The sequence below is a fragment of the Triticum dicoccoides genome, chromosome 1B, assembly GCF_002162155.2.
Source record: "Triticum dicoccoides isolate Atlit2015 ecotype Zavitan chromosome 1B, WEW_v2.0, whole genome shotgun sequence".
Lineage (NCBI taxonomy): Eukaryota > Viridiplantae > Streptophyta > Magnoliopsida > Poales > Poaceae > Triticum > Triticum dicoccoides.
In genome coordinates, this window is record NC_041381.1 from 63,116,685 (window position 1) to 63,133,959 (window position 17,275).

Sequence of the window (17,275 nt, forward strand, 5' to 3'; positions counted from 1 at the left end):
CAGCGATGGCGAGGCGACGGCCGGGGGCGGTGACGGGCCAGGGCGTGACGCGGGGGCGGCGCGACGGGGACGGGCCCGGGGCGGCAACGGAGACGAGGGCGGTGACGGGGACGGGGGCGGCGACAGGGACGGGGGCGGCGATGGCGATGGCGTCGATCGATCGGGGCGCGCGGGCGGTGCTTCAATTGTGAAACAGAGGAAGAAACAGAGGGAGAATGAAATTTTCGCAAGTGTTGTATATATAGGAGAGGCCTTTAGTACCGGTTGGAGCCACCAACCGGTACTAAAGGCCAGTTTTGGCCAGCCCAAGCGGCGGGAAGCGACCCCCTTTAGTACCGGGTGGTGGCACAAACCGGTACTAAAGGCCCCCCCTTTAGTACTGGTTGGTGGTTCCAACCGGTACTAAAGGCCTCGCGCTGCCATCCCAAAGTTTAGTCCCACCTCGCCGGGCGAAGGGCAGCCGCACTGGTTTATAAACCCAGCCGCGGCTACCACTTCGAACTCCTGTATATAGCAGGCTTGTGGGCCTAAACTCTGCGCGCTGCCCTGTGAGTCTGCTGGGCCTTTAAGGCCTGTAATTACACACCTGTGGCCTATCAGGCCCACAGGGCAGCGCCCCAATTTTTTTATAGTTTTTTCTTTTCTGCTTTATTTTCTTCTATTTATTTTTGCGTAGTTTTTTGTATAGTTTTTTCTTTTCTGTTATATTTATTTTCTTCTATATATTTCTGAGTAGTTTTTCATCTAGTTTGCCAAAATTCAACATTTTCAGAGTTCATTTTGTAGTGATTTTCAATTTCACGGTCATTTTGTAAACGATTGAAAAATAGCAAATATAATTTTTTTCTTTTCTGCTTTATTTTTTCTTCTTTTTATTTTTGAGTAGTTTTTTCTTTTCTGCTGTATTTATTTTCTTCTATTTATTTCTGAGTAGTTTTTTTATATAGTTTTTTTTCTTTTCAGCTATAGTTTTTCTTATTTTCTGCTATTTTTTCTTTTCTGCAAAACTTGATGGTCAAAGTCTGGAGTTATAACTTAAAAAAAAGAAATGTCGACGTGCAATTAGTTTTTTCCATAACATAAGAAGTCCGGAGTTGTAATAAGTTATTAAAAATAAAAAAGAGGTGCAATGCTCGTTAATTTGCTTCAAGCCTTTCGGAATAGTGTAAACTGCACTGCGCATAGCTCCGTGCAGTCTACCGTATTCCTGAAGGCTTGAAGCTAAGCAACGTGAGCATTGAGCCTCTTCTTCATCGTCTCTGCACTCAGGGCTTATAAACCGCTCCTAGTCCCTCTCACTTCGCAAGGTGGGACTAAAAAACAACTTACGTCTGGTTCATCCATGAACCGGTACTAAAGGTGCTCGTGGGGCCCCAGCCTTACCTGACACAACCTCATTAGTACCGGTTCGTGGTACGAACTGGCACTAAATGGTGATGGTGGGGCCATAGCCTGACCGGAGGCTAACACAGCCTCTTTAGTACCGGTTCGTGGCATGAACCGGTACTAAAGGTTCGCCACGAACCGGTGCTATTGATCGCCGCCACGAACCGGCACTAGTGTACACATTAGTGCCGGCTGAAATTCCAACCGGCACTATTGTGCTTCACATTTGACCCTTCGCCACGACCCGGTACTAAAGGGGGTGCGCTGGCGCAGGCGCGGTGCGGCAAGTTTAGTCCCACCTAGCTAGCCGAGGGGCGATCGCACTGGTTTATAAACCCCCTTGCGGTCGCTCTCTCGAGCTCCTCTCCAAAGCAGGCCTACTGGGCCTACGTGTTCTTTGCTGCCCTGTGGGTCCACTTGGCCTTTGCGGGCCTGCATCCTGGCCCAACAACAGGTTGGGTTTCTAGTCGTATGCAGGCCGCTCTGGCCTAGTAGGCGGGCTTTTTTTTATTTTTTTGCTTTATTTTTTTTGTGTTGTTTTTTTGTGTATTTAGAGTTTCTTTGCGAATATTTTTGCTTTAGGTACAAAAAATTACAAACTTTCTGTTAGTGCCCGTAGTTTTCAAATTTAAATAGTTTAAATTTTGAATTATTTGAAATTAGTGTGAATCACTAGTTTGTGAATAACTTAACTTTAAAAATCAGTAAAGGCATGAAAGAATTTGTTTGCACATAAAATTTCTTCGCGTTTCAAATGCCAAAACACATAACTACCCTAACTATTACAGAGATTCCCCTCTGGGTGTGAAACACAGAAGAAAGTGATGATAGTGAAGCCGATCACATCCCAGATCTTTTGGTGTGAAACTTTTTCTTCGCGTGTGTCCCTTTGCGCCGTAACCATGGAAAATCTTCATCATTTAACGGGATGCTCGGGTCAATATTCACTGTGAATGGAGCAATTTCATCATACTTTTCATAATCTTCTGACTTGTCTATCTTGTCATCCACTCCCATGATGTTTCTCTTCCCAGAAAGAACTATGTGCCGCTTTGGCTCATCGTACGATGCATTCGCTTCCTTATCTTTTCTTTTTCTTGGCTTGGTAGACATGTCCTTCACATAGAAAACCTATGCCACATCATTGTCTAGGACGAATGGTTCGTCTGCATATGCAAGATTGTTGAGATCCACTATTGTCATTCCGTACTACGGGTCTTCCGTTACCGCGCCTCGTGTCATATTGACCCATTTGCACCGAAACAAAGGGACCTTTAAACCACATCGATAGTCAAGTTCCCATATGTCCTGTATATAACCATAATATGTTTCCTTTCCCGTCTTGGTTTCTGCATCAAAGCGGACACCACTGTTTTGGTTGGTGCTCTTCTTATCTTGGGCGATCGTGTAAAATGTATTACCATTTATGTCGTACCCTTTGAAAGTCATTATATTCGAAGATGGTAACTGGGACAGCAAGTACAGGTCATCTTCAATAGAGGTGTCATGCATGGTACGTGTCTGCAACCAGCTGGTGAAACTCCTGGTTTGTTCACGTGTAATCCAGTCATCAGACCGCTCTGGGTGTTTGGAGCGTAGCAAATTCTTGTGTTCATCCATATACGGAGCCACCAAGGCGGAATTCTGTAGAACTGTGTAGTGTGCTTCAGTGAGAGAATGTCCGTCCATACATATTATTTGTTCCCCTCCTAGCGTGCCTTTTCCATCCAGTCTGCCCTTATGCCGCGATTCAGGAACACCAATCGGCTTAAGGTCAGGAATAAAGTCAATACAAAACTCAATGACCTCCTCATTTTGATGGCCCTTGGAGATGCTTCCTTCTGGCCTAGCACGGTTATGAACATATTTCTTTAAGACTCCCATGAACCTCGCAAAGGGCAACATATTGTGTAGAAATACAGGACCAAAAACGTTAATCTCTTCGCATAGGTGAACTAGGACGTGCGTCATGATGTTGAAGAAGGATGGTGGGAACACCAACTCGAAACTGACAAGACATTGCACCAAATCATTCTGTAACCTTGGTATGATTTCTGGATCGATTACCTTCTGAGAGATTGCATTGAGAAATGCACATAGCTTCACAATGGCTAATCGAGCGTTTTCCGGTAGAAGCCCCCTCAATGCAACCAGAAGCAGTTGCGTCATAATCACGTGGCAGTCATGAGACTTTAGGTTCTGGAACTTTTTCTCTGCCATGTTTATTATTCCCTTTATATTCGACGAGAAGCCAGACGGTACCTTAATACTGAGCACGCATTCAAAGAAGATTTCCTTCTCTTCTTTGGTAGGAGCGTAGCTTGCATGACCCTGATGTATGCCGTCTTCTCCGTGCATACATTGCTGGTCCTCCCGTGCCTCAGGTGTATCTTTTGTCTTCCCATACACGCCCAAGAAGCCAAGCATGGTCACGCAAAGATTCTTTGTCATGTGCATCACATCGATTGCAGAGCGGACCTCTAGGTTTTTCCAATATGGCAGGTCCCAAAATATAGATTTCTTCTTCCACATGGGTGCGCGTCACCTTTGAAATGCTTGCCTTTCTTTCTTACGGGATGCCTGCTCGAAAGAAATCGACGATGTCCCAGGTACACATTCTTCTTACAACTATTCAAATATATATTGTCGGTATCATCCAAACAGTGCGTGCATCCGCGGTATCCCTTGTTTGTCTATCCTGAAAGGTTACTGAGAGAAGGCCAATCATTGATGGTCACGAACAGCAATGCCTTTAGGTCAAATTCTTCCCCCATGTGCTCATCCCACGCACGTACACCTGTTCCATTCCACAGTTGTAAGAGTTCTTCAACTAATGGCCTTAGGTACACATCAATGTCGTTGGCGGGTTGCTTAGGGCCTTGGATGAGCACTGGCATCATAATGAACTTCCGCTTCATGCACAACCAAGGAGGAAGGTTATACAAACATAGAGTCACAGGCCAGGTGCTATGGTTGCCGCTCTGCTCCCCAAAAGGATTAATGCCATCTGCGCTTAGACCAAACCATACGCTCCTTGCATCATCTGCAAACTCCTTCCCGTACTTTCTTTCGATTTTTCTCCACTGCGACCCGTCAGCGGGTAATCTCAACTTTCCGTCTTTCTTACGGTCTTCTCTCTGCCATCGCATCGCCTTGGCATGCTCTTTGGTTTGGAACAAACGTTTCAACCGTGGTATTATAGGAGAATACCACATCACCTTGGCAGGAATCTTCTTCCTGGGGCGCTCGCCCTCGACATCACCATGCTCATCGCGGCTGATTTTGTAGCGCAATGCACCACATACCGGGCAAACATTCAAATCCTCGTACTCACTGCGGTAGAGTATGCAATCATTAGGGCATGCATGTATCTTCTGCACCTCTAACCCTAGAGGGCAGACATCCTTCTTTGCTTCGTACGTACTCTCGGGCAATTCGTTGTCCTTTGGAAGCATATCCTTTATCATTACCAGCAACTTTCCAAATCCCTTGTCAGATACACCATTCTCTGCCTTCCATTGCAGCAATTCCAGTGTGGTGCCCAGCTTTTTCTTGTCACCTACGCAATTCGGGTACAACAATTTTTTGTGATGCTCTAACATGCGCTGCAACTTCTTCTTCTCCAAATCACTTGCGCAATTTCTCTTTGCATCGACAATGGCCCGACCTAGATCATCAATGGGCTCATCTGATGCCTCTTCTTCAGCTTCTTCCCGCATTGCCGGCTCAGCTTCTTCCCGCATTACCGGCTCAGCTTCTTCCCTCATTGTTGTATCATCGTATTCAGGGAACCCATGGCCAGGATAGCTATCGTCGTCCTCTTCTTCTTCATTGTCTTCCATCATAACCCCTCTTTCTCCGTGCTTGGTCCAAACATTATAGTGGGGCATGAAACCGGACTCAAACAGGTGGACGTGAATGGTTCTTGACGTAGAATAATTGCGACCATTCTTATAGCCAGCACATGGACAAGGCATAAAACCATCCGCCCGCTTGTTTGCCTCAGCCGCAAGCAGAAAAGTATGCACGCCCTCAACGAACTGGGGAGATCATCGGTCATCGTACATCCATTGCCGGCTCATCTTCATTACACAACACCGAATAGACCAAATTAATACAAGCTCATACATAAAGTTCATACAACACTTAAATGCAACAAACAAATAACTCTCTAGCTAAAGCATTTAAATGCAACAACAAATGCAATCAAGATCGCAAAGGTAACAATTGATCCAACAGCATAATGATACCAAGCCTCACTATCGATGGCATATTTTCTAATCTTTCTAATCTTCAAGCGCATTTTCTCCATCTTGATCTTGTGATCATCGACGACATCGGCAACATGCAACTCCAATTCCATCTTCTCCCCCTCAATTCTTTTCAATTTTTCTTTCAAGTACTCATTTTCTCTTTCAACTAAATTTAACCTCTCGACAATAGGGTCGGTTGGAATTTCCGGTTCACATACCTCCTAGATAAAAATATCTATGTCAACTTGATGGGCATAATTTTTCATAAACACGAAATGCAACAAATAGTTTTAAAAGAGAATATACCACATCTGAATCATAACAAGGACGAGGGCCGACGGGGACAGATATCAAAACCATGGCACTATGTATAACAAACAACGTACGGGTAAGATAATTATTATACGAGTAACTATATATCCAAATCACACAAACATCAATTTTTTATATAAAATTTCATGAACAAGACGCTCACCACAAGGTGGTGCTGGCGACGGGACGGTGCTGGCGATCGACGGTGGTTACGACGGAGATTTAGAAGGCACTAAGTAAACCACACCTACATATGGAAACTAAGTGTTATTTTGACCTCAAATTGCATATAAATCAAATACTACCACATATAATTCCTCCCAAATTACTAAAACCCACAATTAATCACTATATAAACCAATGCAAGAGCTAATCTAGCAATGAGAGATGAAAGGACACAGTTGCTAACCTTTGTGATCATTTGAATGGATGAGGGCCTGCAAATCTTGACAAATTTGGGGCAAATTTTGTGATGAACTCGAGAGGAAGAAGGGAAGAAGAGGAGAGGGAGAGGGGAAAGGGGGAAGAACAGAGTGCGGGTGGACGAAGGGTTTATATAGGACGACCTTTAGTACCGGTTCGTGCCACGAACCGATACTAAAGGTGCTGGAAGGGCCCCACTCTGACAACATCCTGCCACCACTTTCTTTAGCACCGGTTCATGGCACAAACCGGTGCTAAAGGTTCGCCACGAGCCGGTACTAAAGAGCTCCTCCCGCCTAGCCGTTGGAACTGGCACTAATGGACACATTAGTGCCAGTTCTGTTACAAACCTGGACTAATGTGTCTCACATTTGACCCTTTTTCTACTAGTGGTGGTTCAGAACCTATAGCCGGAGACGAATCTGAGGTTCTGGTGACCCAGAACCCACTTGAGGTTGGATCTGTGTGCGGCTCTAACGCCATTGAGTCTACGACTTCCGTGGTGGGGTTGAGCTTCGCGTCCTCGGACGGCGCAATCTGCTCCGGATCTAGGGCCAGAGCAGTTACAAGCGCTATCACCTGGGCATGGTTCAATGACAGATTTAGGTCATGTTCATCGTGGTGGCAGGGAGCGGCTGTCGTGGGCTCCATGTATATCGGCAACATAATTCAAGCTTCCAAACCTGACCTGATGGCCAGGGGCGTAACTGTCGATCTGCTCTAGATGGCCAAGCGAGTTGGCCCGCAGTGTGAAGCCGCCGAATACGAAGATCTGTCCGGGGAGGAAAACCTCCCCCTGGACTGCATTGTTGTATATGATTGACGGAGCCATCAAACCTTTTGGTGACGACGCAGCGCAACTCTGAATGAAAGCACCAATATTAGTGTCAAAACCGGCGGATCTCGGGTAGGGGGTCCCGAACTGTGCATCTAAGGTCGATGGTAACAGGAGACGGGGGGCACGATGTTTACCCAGGTTCGGGCCCTCTCTATGGAGGTAATACCTTACTTCCTGCTTGATTGATCTTGATGAATATGAGTATTACAAGAGTGGATCTACCACGAGATTGTAATGGCTAAAACCCTAGGAGTCTAGCCTATATGATTATGATTGCCTCTATGGACTAAGCCCTCTGGCCTGTATAGACACCGAGGGGACTAGGGTTGTACAAAGTCGGTTATAGAGAAAGGAATCTACATATCCGAACGCCAAGCTTGCCATCCACGCAAAGGAGAGTCATATCCGGACACGAGAGAGAGTCTTCGGTCTTGTATATTCACAGCCCATCAGTCCGGCCCATGTAAATAGTCTGGACGCCTGAGGACCCCTTAATCCAGGACTCCCTCAGTGGCGCCTCCTGCTACTTGCTCCTCCTTGTCATTCTCTCTTGCCCCCTAGATGGCATGCTTTGAGTGCACCAAAGCACTCTCAGTAGACTGTTGTTCCAGAATGACTAGGAGAAGCTCGGGAATATTAGGCGTTGTTATCTCATAAAAGAGGTTGACATTTGGAGTGGCCGGTGGCTACGCAGCTGGAGATAGTGGCGGTGACGATGCTTGAACTACATATACATAAAAATTTAATCATTGATGCACAAATGGATTTTGTCGATGAAAAAGTCGAAACACATTCATGGATTTACAAACCATTTTTCGTCGGTTTGGCCATTTAAGATTGACAACAGCATTACTACTTCCTTGTGCTGTTATGCGTTATTAACAACTGGAGGCCAGTTGATGTGTAAATTTAGCGGAGCTTTGTTCAAGTCCTCCACTGTACACATCGCTTTCTGTGACGTAACGATCAAACTCTCCTCTTCTTCTTCTTCCTCCACGACCCTCTAGTCGGGTTCCTCCTCATCCGACAATGGATCTTCATGTTCGTGCTTTACCCCTTGTGGTGGATTCATCTACAAGGTCGGAATCTTCCTCATGGTATGGGTTTAGCCCATAAGGAGGACTTCCATCCTCAATGAGACGATCTTCCTCCTCCCGAGAGTAGGGTTTCCTCACATCCCATGATTGCGCCATGATCCTCAGGTTCTTGCCTCCGCACAAAAACTTTGTTCACATCTGGAGTTAGGTTATTGTGCAAAGAGAGATATCCCCTGAGGACAGTGCATCAAGCTTAAGGGAGAATATTATGATTAATCTTGATGCAATGTGTTGGATTTTACAAGTTGGTTTTTATGCTCTAGCAAGATTTTATGTTCCAGCTGGTTTTTAAGTTTTGGCCTGGATTTTAGGTTTTAAGTTCCATGTACAAATAATGCAGGAAGCACGTCGTGCTACGGCTGAATTGGACTAGGCACTTTGTTTTCTGTTAGTTAGTTGTTGACCACGATTGGTCTGTGGGATGGCATGTGATCAACGGATCATGGGCAGCTCGATTTGCTATGTGTGAATAAAAGGAAGAAACAATAAAGATACAAGTTTTACATGTTGCCAAAAATTCCTACCGACAATGTTCGTGAGTATCTCCTCCGACCTTTAGTTCTTCCACTTCCAAGAGAAAAGAGTGAGATAGAGAATTCGAGGTTTTTCCCTAACAAAATGACAGTCATCTGGGTTCTATTTACACTTCAATTCTACATGTTGAAGAGGCTCTTCGAGAAAAAGAACTCTCAGGGGTTTTACCTAAAACTTTGCATACAGTTTTGTATCACATACAAACAGTTAGTTGCGTTCTGGCTAAAATTTTGATTTGATGTACACATTCTTTTTCTTACTTATATACAAGCAACCTGACCAACTAAATAAAACAACCCATATTATCAACTAGCCAAAATTCAAGTTCGAAGAAAAAAAAAACTACCAAACAAGTTCTAGTTTCTAGCTTAAAATCACCTAACTTGTGATATGTACTTTATTTTCACATACACTTCTCTCATAGAACAGTAATTAACATAATGCCTAGAATATGCAAACCGCATTAGACATCTACAGGTACAAAACACAATTTTATTGATCTAAAATCTCTGTTTTCGAGGGAAAACAATACTCTTGTACTGCATATATTTATATTTCTTGTTAAGTATATAATCTACTGGTCTAATATCATATACAAACAACCAGTAATCTCACATACTGTCTGCACTTTAATCATGTGTGCCGAACAGGCAAACTGAGCACAAAAGCTACAGAGTTCTTACTCCACGTACTGATATAGTCTTGTCAAATCATATATACAACATAAACAAAAACAAACGGCTTAATGGAATGACCGCTAAGTTGGCTGGCATTCCAAACATTATTTTAAGTTTAACTTCACAGGCAAACAATTTGGATTCCAGTGAGCTGTCAACGTCACATACTATATAGCATGGCGACTAGAGATTGCCTGACCCACGCATATAAACTTTATTTTCATATATTCACCTAAAGATATACGACTGACCAGCTCATGGCTGAAACTTTAATCTCACATATTGGTTTAAATTTTAAAATCACATATACTGATACACACGACAATACCACCTAACATACAAACTGAGGACCTTCTAGATGACTTATATAATTACAGTTATAATGGACTCAATTAATCCTCCATACTGTCATTTAATCAGATACAAAGTACCTGCCAACTATACTGTCCAATTTGGTGCCCACAATTGGTTTAGATGTAGTTGTATGAAGGGAACATACAATCCTTGATCTAATGTGTCTTGGAAATAGTATGAAAATATAGTGCATGGAAGATGTTCGAGCATGTGATGTCTAGGCAAAATTTTACCGTGTTCGGACATCTCAAGAGCTCGTGGCAAAAAGACAAAATCGGTCCAAACAGTGCGCAAACAGTAAACTATCTCACATACCCCAATTTTGTCTTTTTTTTCGGGGAGCTATTCAATGGTCCAAACACGGTGAAATTTTTCATGGACATAAGCACTCCAACATCTTTCATGCAAAAAATCTGTTTTTTTTTGAATTTTCTGTTCACCCACGCGAACAAATACACGTGAGAGCCAAAACGGCGCGTCCCTTTTGTTTGATCATTATCTAACCACTCTTACTAGAAGTAAATAACAATAATATATACCATGTTCTAGTACCTAATAAAGAATTCTTCTTCTTTATCATGTCACATCAGATGAAAAAGCAATGTAACTTTCTTTCACCTTATTTGTTACCCCACTGCAGATGTACAAAAATTTATCGTTTCGACCAATCTGGATGAAATGAGTCTGAGCGGCTGAATGCATGCATGCATGCTTACCATTTCGGGACCTGATTTCCCTGACGACAAAGCAGTCGGTGCATTGCAGTCGCCCTGGAAGGAGCGGCACGAACCCTTCTTCATCCTCCTCCATGGAGCCAACCTCTGGAGCATTATTTGTACCGCTGCCACCGGTTTGGTATAGTTCGTTCTCCATGGAGCCAACGTTTGGAGCACCAATGGCGCCGCTGCTGCCGCCGGCTTGGTTTACTTCGTCTCCGGTGAGCGCCTTAGCAATATCACAATGACCATGCCGCGCGAAGAACTCAGGGTCCATCAGCTGGAGACTGTCCGGGGAAGAAGAGGTCGGCTGGCCTAGTATTCGTTGGTGTATGGCGGCCGTCCCCGGCACCTGATCGGAGGTGGCCGCCTGGATATTGGGGTGAGCGTGAGCGAGGTGCACCGGCATCAGCATCTGCCCGTCGAAGCCATAGGCGGACGACTCGCCCGGTGTTTGCTGGTATTGGACGGGCGGTAGCGGCGGCGTCTGAAACTGCATGGAACCAAACATTTGGTTACAGAAGAGCAGGCACGGACGTAATCGTTCGTAGGACCTATGCCACAGCAGGCTGAAGTACGTACCTGAGCCTGATCGTCGTTGTCGTTGGTCACCGTATCCGTATGTGGCATGAGGAGAGGAGCCGCCGGCGGATTCTGCTGGGGTTCGGCGGTGACGGCCGTGTGAACCATGAAATCCTCTTCGTCCAAGGCGTCGAGGTCGAGGAACTGCTCGATGTCGAAGTACCGGTAGTTTACGTCGGGCAGTGTATCTGAATTGACGAAATGAGTCGCCAGAGGATCCTGCTGGGCCGCAGAAACCATGAATCCCTCTTTGTCCAAGGCCTCGACGTCGAGGAACTGGTCGACGTCGAAGTCGCCGTCGTACTCCATGGCGACTCGCTGGAGGAGAGCGTCGAAGGAAAGGCCTGGATCACTGGTGAGCGTAGGCGTGGTTTGGGGGGTAGTTGGGAGGGATCTCTACGACGGCGGGGAGAGGGTTATATACGGCGGAGGAGCGGGAGTTAGCGCGCTGTTCGAGTGCAGTGGATGCGGCGGTTGCCGCGCGCGCGCCCCGCATCTTTTGTTTGCCTCGTAAAACTTTGTGGTGCCTCTTTTCTTTCTTAATTTGCTTGCGTGCTAGTTTTTCTCCTTAATTTGGCTCGTATCATGTACCGCGTACGATACACACTTTACAGCATCTCGATCGATCATTTTCCAGGCTTGTTATGTTACTGAAAAGAGGATGAAGATTAAACTTTTTTTTTTGCGATGGTGAATTTTTTTTATTCCATATGAATAGGGTTACAATCGAGAAGTAATAAATCCTCGACACAAGGTGGTCCTCTTGCTAGCCATACAGCAGCAGTACTCTCCGTACGACTATACAAAGCCAACCGATCTGCTACCCTATTTTGCTCACGTTTAATTTTCGAAGGAATAAAAACTCTATCATCCATGAGATGACGGATTTCCGCTACCAGATGTCCATAAGCCGAACTGCTGAGATGCTCTCCTGCCAAAGCGGCCAGTGCCACCGAGGAGTCTGATTGAACGACGATGGGTAGCGTGCAATGTTGAATACCCTGCATTATTGCATGTAGCTCCGCCTCCAATGCCTCATTGCAGTTGAAGATGCATCGATACGCCGCAAAGATGACACTCCCGTCATGCCAGCGCAAAACCATTCCGGCCGCCGCCGAACCGTCTATAGAAGAGAAGGACCCATCAACCGACAATGCCGCCTGATCAGCATTTGGTCGTGGCCGTGGCAAGCAGGCTTCTTTCAGCACGACTGGCCGCTCTTGACTTACCGGCATCTTCCCTTTTATGATCTCCTCTGTTGTATACCTCCTGGACCACTCTAGCGATTGCATGTAGCTCTGGAGGTATGTCACAGTCGCTGCCACCGGTGGAACTTCCTTCCCATGCGCCACATCAGACCGCAAATTCCATATCGTCCATAGCATCATAATCTGGGAATCCCGCATCATGTCGTCGCAGTTTGCCAGGACATTTAACAACCAATCTTGCCCAGAATCCCGAAGGAGCTCTTGAGCTGGTAACCTCCATACTGCGCGCATCTGGGCCTGTACTTGGCGAGCATGAGTGCATGTCACCAGAGCATGAAAACTACTCTCCTTTTCCCTTCCGCACAGAGGACAGCTATCTCTAGTAGAGATATGTCTAGATTTCTTGCAAGCATTAGTTGGGAGAGCTCCAGACACCACTTTCCAGGCCAAAATCCTCATCTCGAGGGGCACCTTGACCCCCCATATTATTTTCCAGATTGATCTCTGGACGTTCGGCCTGCTGCTTGATGCGCCTAGACTGAGTGAGGACCCATGAGCAAGTCGATAAGCCGACCTAACTGTAAACATACCACTCTTCTCCGGAAACCATGCTAGGAAATCCTGGCCGTTTCTCGGCGATGTTCTTATCTTTAAGATTTCTCGCACGTCCAGATCCCAAAAGTGTTCTCGCAGCCTTTGCACATTCCATGCCCCATGATCATCAATAAAATCGGCCACCCAATTGAATCTACAGTTGCGCTTTGGTGTTACTGGCCGATAATCATTTCCCCTTGGCATCCAAGGATCTCGCCATGTCTTGACTAAGGTACCATCACCCACACGCCAAATAATGCCTTTTTTCAATAGGTCCAGTCCGTGGACTATCCCCCTCTATATTGCGGATGAGCTCGCGGGAAACATTGTATCAAGTAAATTACCATGAGGATAATACTTAGCCCGTAGTAATCTATTACACAAGCTGTCCTAGCTGTCCAACAGGCGCCAAACTTGCTTAGCAAGAAAAGCTTGGTTAAACGCCCTCATATCCCTAAACCCCATGCCACCCATAGACTTGGGTAATGTCATTTTCTCCCAGCTGAGCCAAGCCATCTTCCTCTTGCCTTTCTTCACCCCCCACCAGTACTGCCTCATCATTCTTGTTAATTCATCACAAACAGACGCCGGTAGACGGAACACACTCATAACATAGGTTGGGATTGCTTGTGCCACTGCCTTTATCAAGATTTCTTTGTTGCCTGAAGACACATACTACTCACTCCAATCCACAAGCCCTTTCCTTAATCTTTCCTGATTAGTTTCAAATTGCCCAAGTACTTGGGTTCAAATACCTGTTGCGAGATATCCAAGGTACTCTTCACTTCATCCGCCTCCGCCCCATCGCAATTGTCAGAAATTAGGATGGAACACTTCTCAGGGTTGATAAGCTGACCCGTCGCATTAGTATAAGTGTTCAACAAACCTTTAACAATGCCTGCTTGTCGGCCTGAAGCCTCAAATAACAACATAGTATCATCTGCAAATAACAGATGAGAAATCACCGGTGCCCCTCGGCATATTGAAACTCCCCTCAATTCCCCTCCATCAACTGATTTAGAGATAAGAGCAGACAGGGCGTCAGCAACAAAGAGGAATAAGAACGGGGACAAAGGATCACCTTGCCGGAGTCCCCTAAACGGGGAAAAGACCTCCAATAGTTTCCCATTGAATTTTACTGAGTAAGTGACTAACTTAACACATGTCGTAATCAAAGTTAGCCAATCCACTGAGAAGCCCCATTTGGTTAGGACCTGCTCCAAAAAATCCCAATCAACCCGATCATAAGCCTTTGACAAGTCCAATTTATATGCAGATGCTACTCTGCTGTTTGGCTTCAGATATGTATATGATGGATACACTCAAAAGCAATTATAGAGTTATCCAATATAAGCTAGCCTGGGATAAACGCAGTTTGGTTTTTAGAGATCAGCTCTGAAAGCAAAGGACGAAGGCGATTCACCAAACACTTAGACACGATTTTATAAACCACATTGCATAAACTTATCGGCCGAAAATCCTTAAGTTCCTTAGGATGAGGGACTTTTGGAATAAGGACAATCGCCGTGGCATTAACACCCTCCGGCATCACTCCCGACCTGAAAAAAATCCAAGACGGCCGCAACAATTTCAGATTTCAAAACAGCCCAGTTACGTTGGAAAAACCTAGCAGGGAGTCCATCCGTTCCAGGTGCTTTCAAAGGCCCTATTTGGAACGGAGCATTCTACACCTCCTCCTTCAAGAATGGGGAGCATAAGGGATCATTCATTTCTTGCGTAACTTTTGGTATAATGCTCTGCAGTACAACCTCCGATGTCAAGGTCAGATCTTTCGTATAAACATCCTTAAAGTAGGACGTAGCCATGCGTTCCATATCTGTCGGAACGGAACACCAAGAGCCATCGGTACGTCGTAGCCGCCGAATATAGTTTCTCCGCGCACACCACACCGCTCTCTGATGGAGGTATGTTGTATTTCTCTCGCCCTCTTTTAGCCACGTGATCCGCTATCGCTGTAGCCAAAGCATCTCCTCTCAATATAATAACTCATCCATGTGTTGCATTTTCTGCCGTAATACAGCCTTGTCCGCATCCTGCAACTGCAAGTTTGTAAGCTCGTGATGCAACTTCTCCAATTCAGAAGTAACATGCCCAAAGTTTTCCTTACTCCGCACGCGCAACCCATTCATCATCTCCTTTAATGTGTCTTGGACAGCACCCCGGTTCCCCGCAGGCTTGCTTTTCCCCCAACTCTCAGTCACCACGGCACCTAACGCGGGGTGTCGCTCCCACATTATTTCATACCTGGGTGAAGCTCTAGTCCGCTAGGGTTCACCCTATGCATATTGAACAAGCACCGGGACATGATCTGAGCATGATGATGCTAGGTGCCTCACTCGCGTGAAAGGGAACATATCCCTCCATGCTTCGTCGGCACATGCTCTGTCCAGTCTGACCCTGACATTACCATCATCCTGTTGACCATTGTCATAAGTGAACAGAATTCCAGAGAAACCCAAATCCATAAGCTCGCAGGACGTAAGGCAGTCCCTAAACAATAGCATATGACTTTCCGCTCGTTGAACACGCAAGAAGTGTTCGTGCTGCAACATTGCTTCATTGAAGTCTCCACACACTAGCCACAGTTCCGCTGAAATCGCTCGGAGTGTTGTCAAGGAAGTCCACATGCGATGGCGGTTCTCCACCCGTGGTTCGCCATACACAAAAGTAGTCCTCCAGGATTTATCATTAGCAATATCCACAATCTGCACATCAATATACCGCGCACATGTATCCAAAACTGTCACCTGTAACTTCTCATCCCAGTAGAGAGCAAGCCCCCCACTGCGGCCATCACTAGATACACCCACGAACCCCTTCATTTGTAGTCTCCACTTTAGTATCTCCATCTTATTTGAGGCTTGACGTGTTTCCGAAAGAAAAATCAGCCCCGGGGAATTGGATTTTGAGAGGGCCAAAACCTCGCGAACTGGCCAGTGGTCCCCCCTGGCTGTTCCACATTAACAGACTCATTGTACCCGGTGGTCCTCCTTGAGGGAGGCCACCGATCTATCACCAGAAACTCCTTCAGAATCAACTCGAGCTCTCTTACTATTTGAACTGCTTGCAGGAGACTTGTCCTCATCCCCGTCCTCATCTAGTCCTTGGGTTAAAGCCAACACACCCCCAGAATTTGGGTTGATCTTAATACCTTTCTCTGAATTTTCGAGCTCCATGGCCAGTCTTTTCCTAACAGATGGATCCACCTGCATATTCACCTGGCCTTCCTTCACTGGGCTGGAAGTAGTATCCTGAACTTCAGGATCCACGCATGCCTTCCAGGTCTTATTTTTCTCTTGGGAATAATCAGTACGTTTATGTTCACTACCTCGACCAAACACATCCTCCGAACGTGTCTTGTTTGTGCCATCTGCATAGAGCCAAGCTCCAAATTTCTTTTCTTTCTCCTCATGCACACCAGTACCACACTCCTTCAAGTCATGTCCAACTATTCCACACACACTACAGAATCGAGCCAGCTTCTCATAGCGCACTATAAACACCTGCCGCTTCTGGCCTGTAACAATACTGACATACTTTGTGAAGGGTTCGTGAATATCATGACGAACCCTAATTCTGACATAGTCTCGACGGGTATTTCCGTTTAATCTCATCTCCATGATTTCTCCAGCGTTCTTGAGTAGCGACTCGACAATACTTCTCTTGCAGAATCCGTCTGGGAGTTTGTTGATCTACAGCCAAATTGGCATAAACACCATCGGCACCTCCTCTGCCTTCGTGAATCCATCGTATGGGCACGTCAGCACAATCCAGTTCCTAAACAACCATGGGCCTTGCTCGAGTATGCGCTCCCAATCTCCTAGGCATGATGCCTGCACAACAAACAGATTGGGACCGACCGACCGAAACCTTACATGCTGCGCCGTATTCCACGCCGCCCGCATATCCTTGTAGAAGGCTGCCTGGCTGAAGCTTTTCTCCGTGTGAACCCTCTCAAGGGCCAACCATCTCACGCTCTCATTGATCACAGGATCTTCCTCATCAATCACTAGATCGTCAAAGTCTGCATCGTCCAGATTGAGTTGCTCTAGGAAATCACGCAGGTCCGGCCTCCTGGCAGTGCCACCGCCCCCGCTGGTTCCAGATTGGGCATCCGCTGCAGGTTCCATCACTACCCGGGGGCTAGGGCACGGGCAGCATACTCATAAACCCCACGTGAGGGGAGGGGCACTTGATCAAAGCGGGGACTCTCTAGCGATGCAATCGCCAGAGAGGAGAAAAACCCTAGCCACAGCGTAGGGGAAAAGAGACCAGAGGGA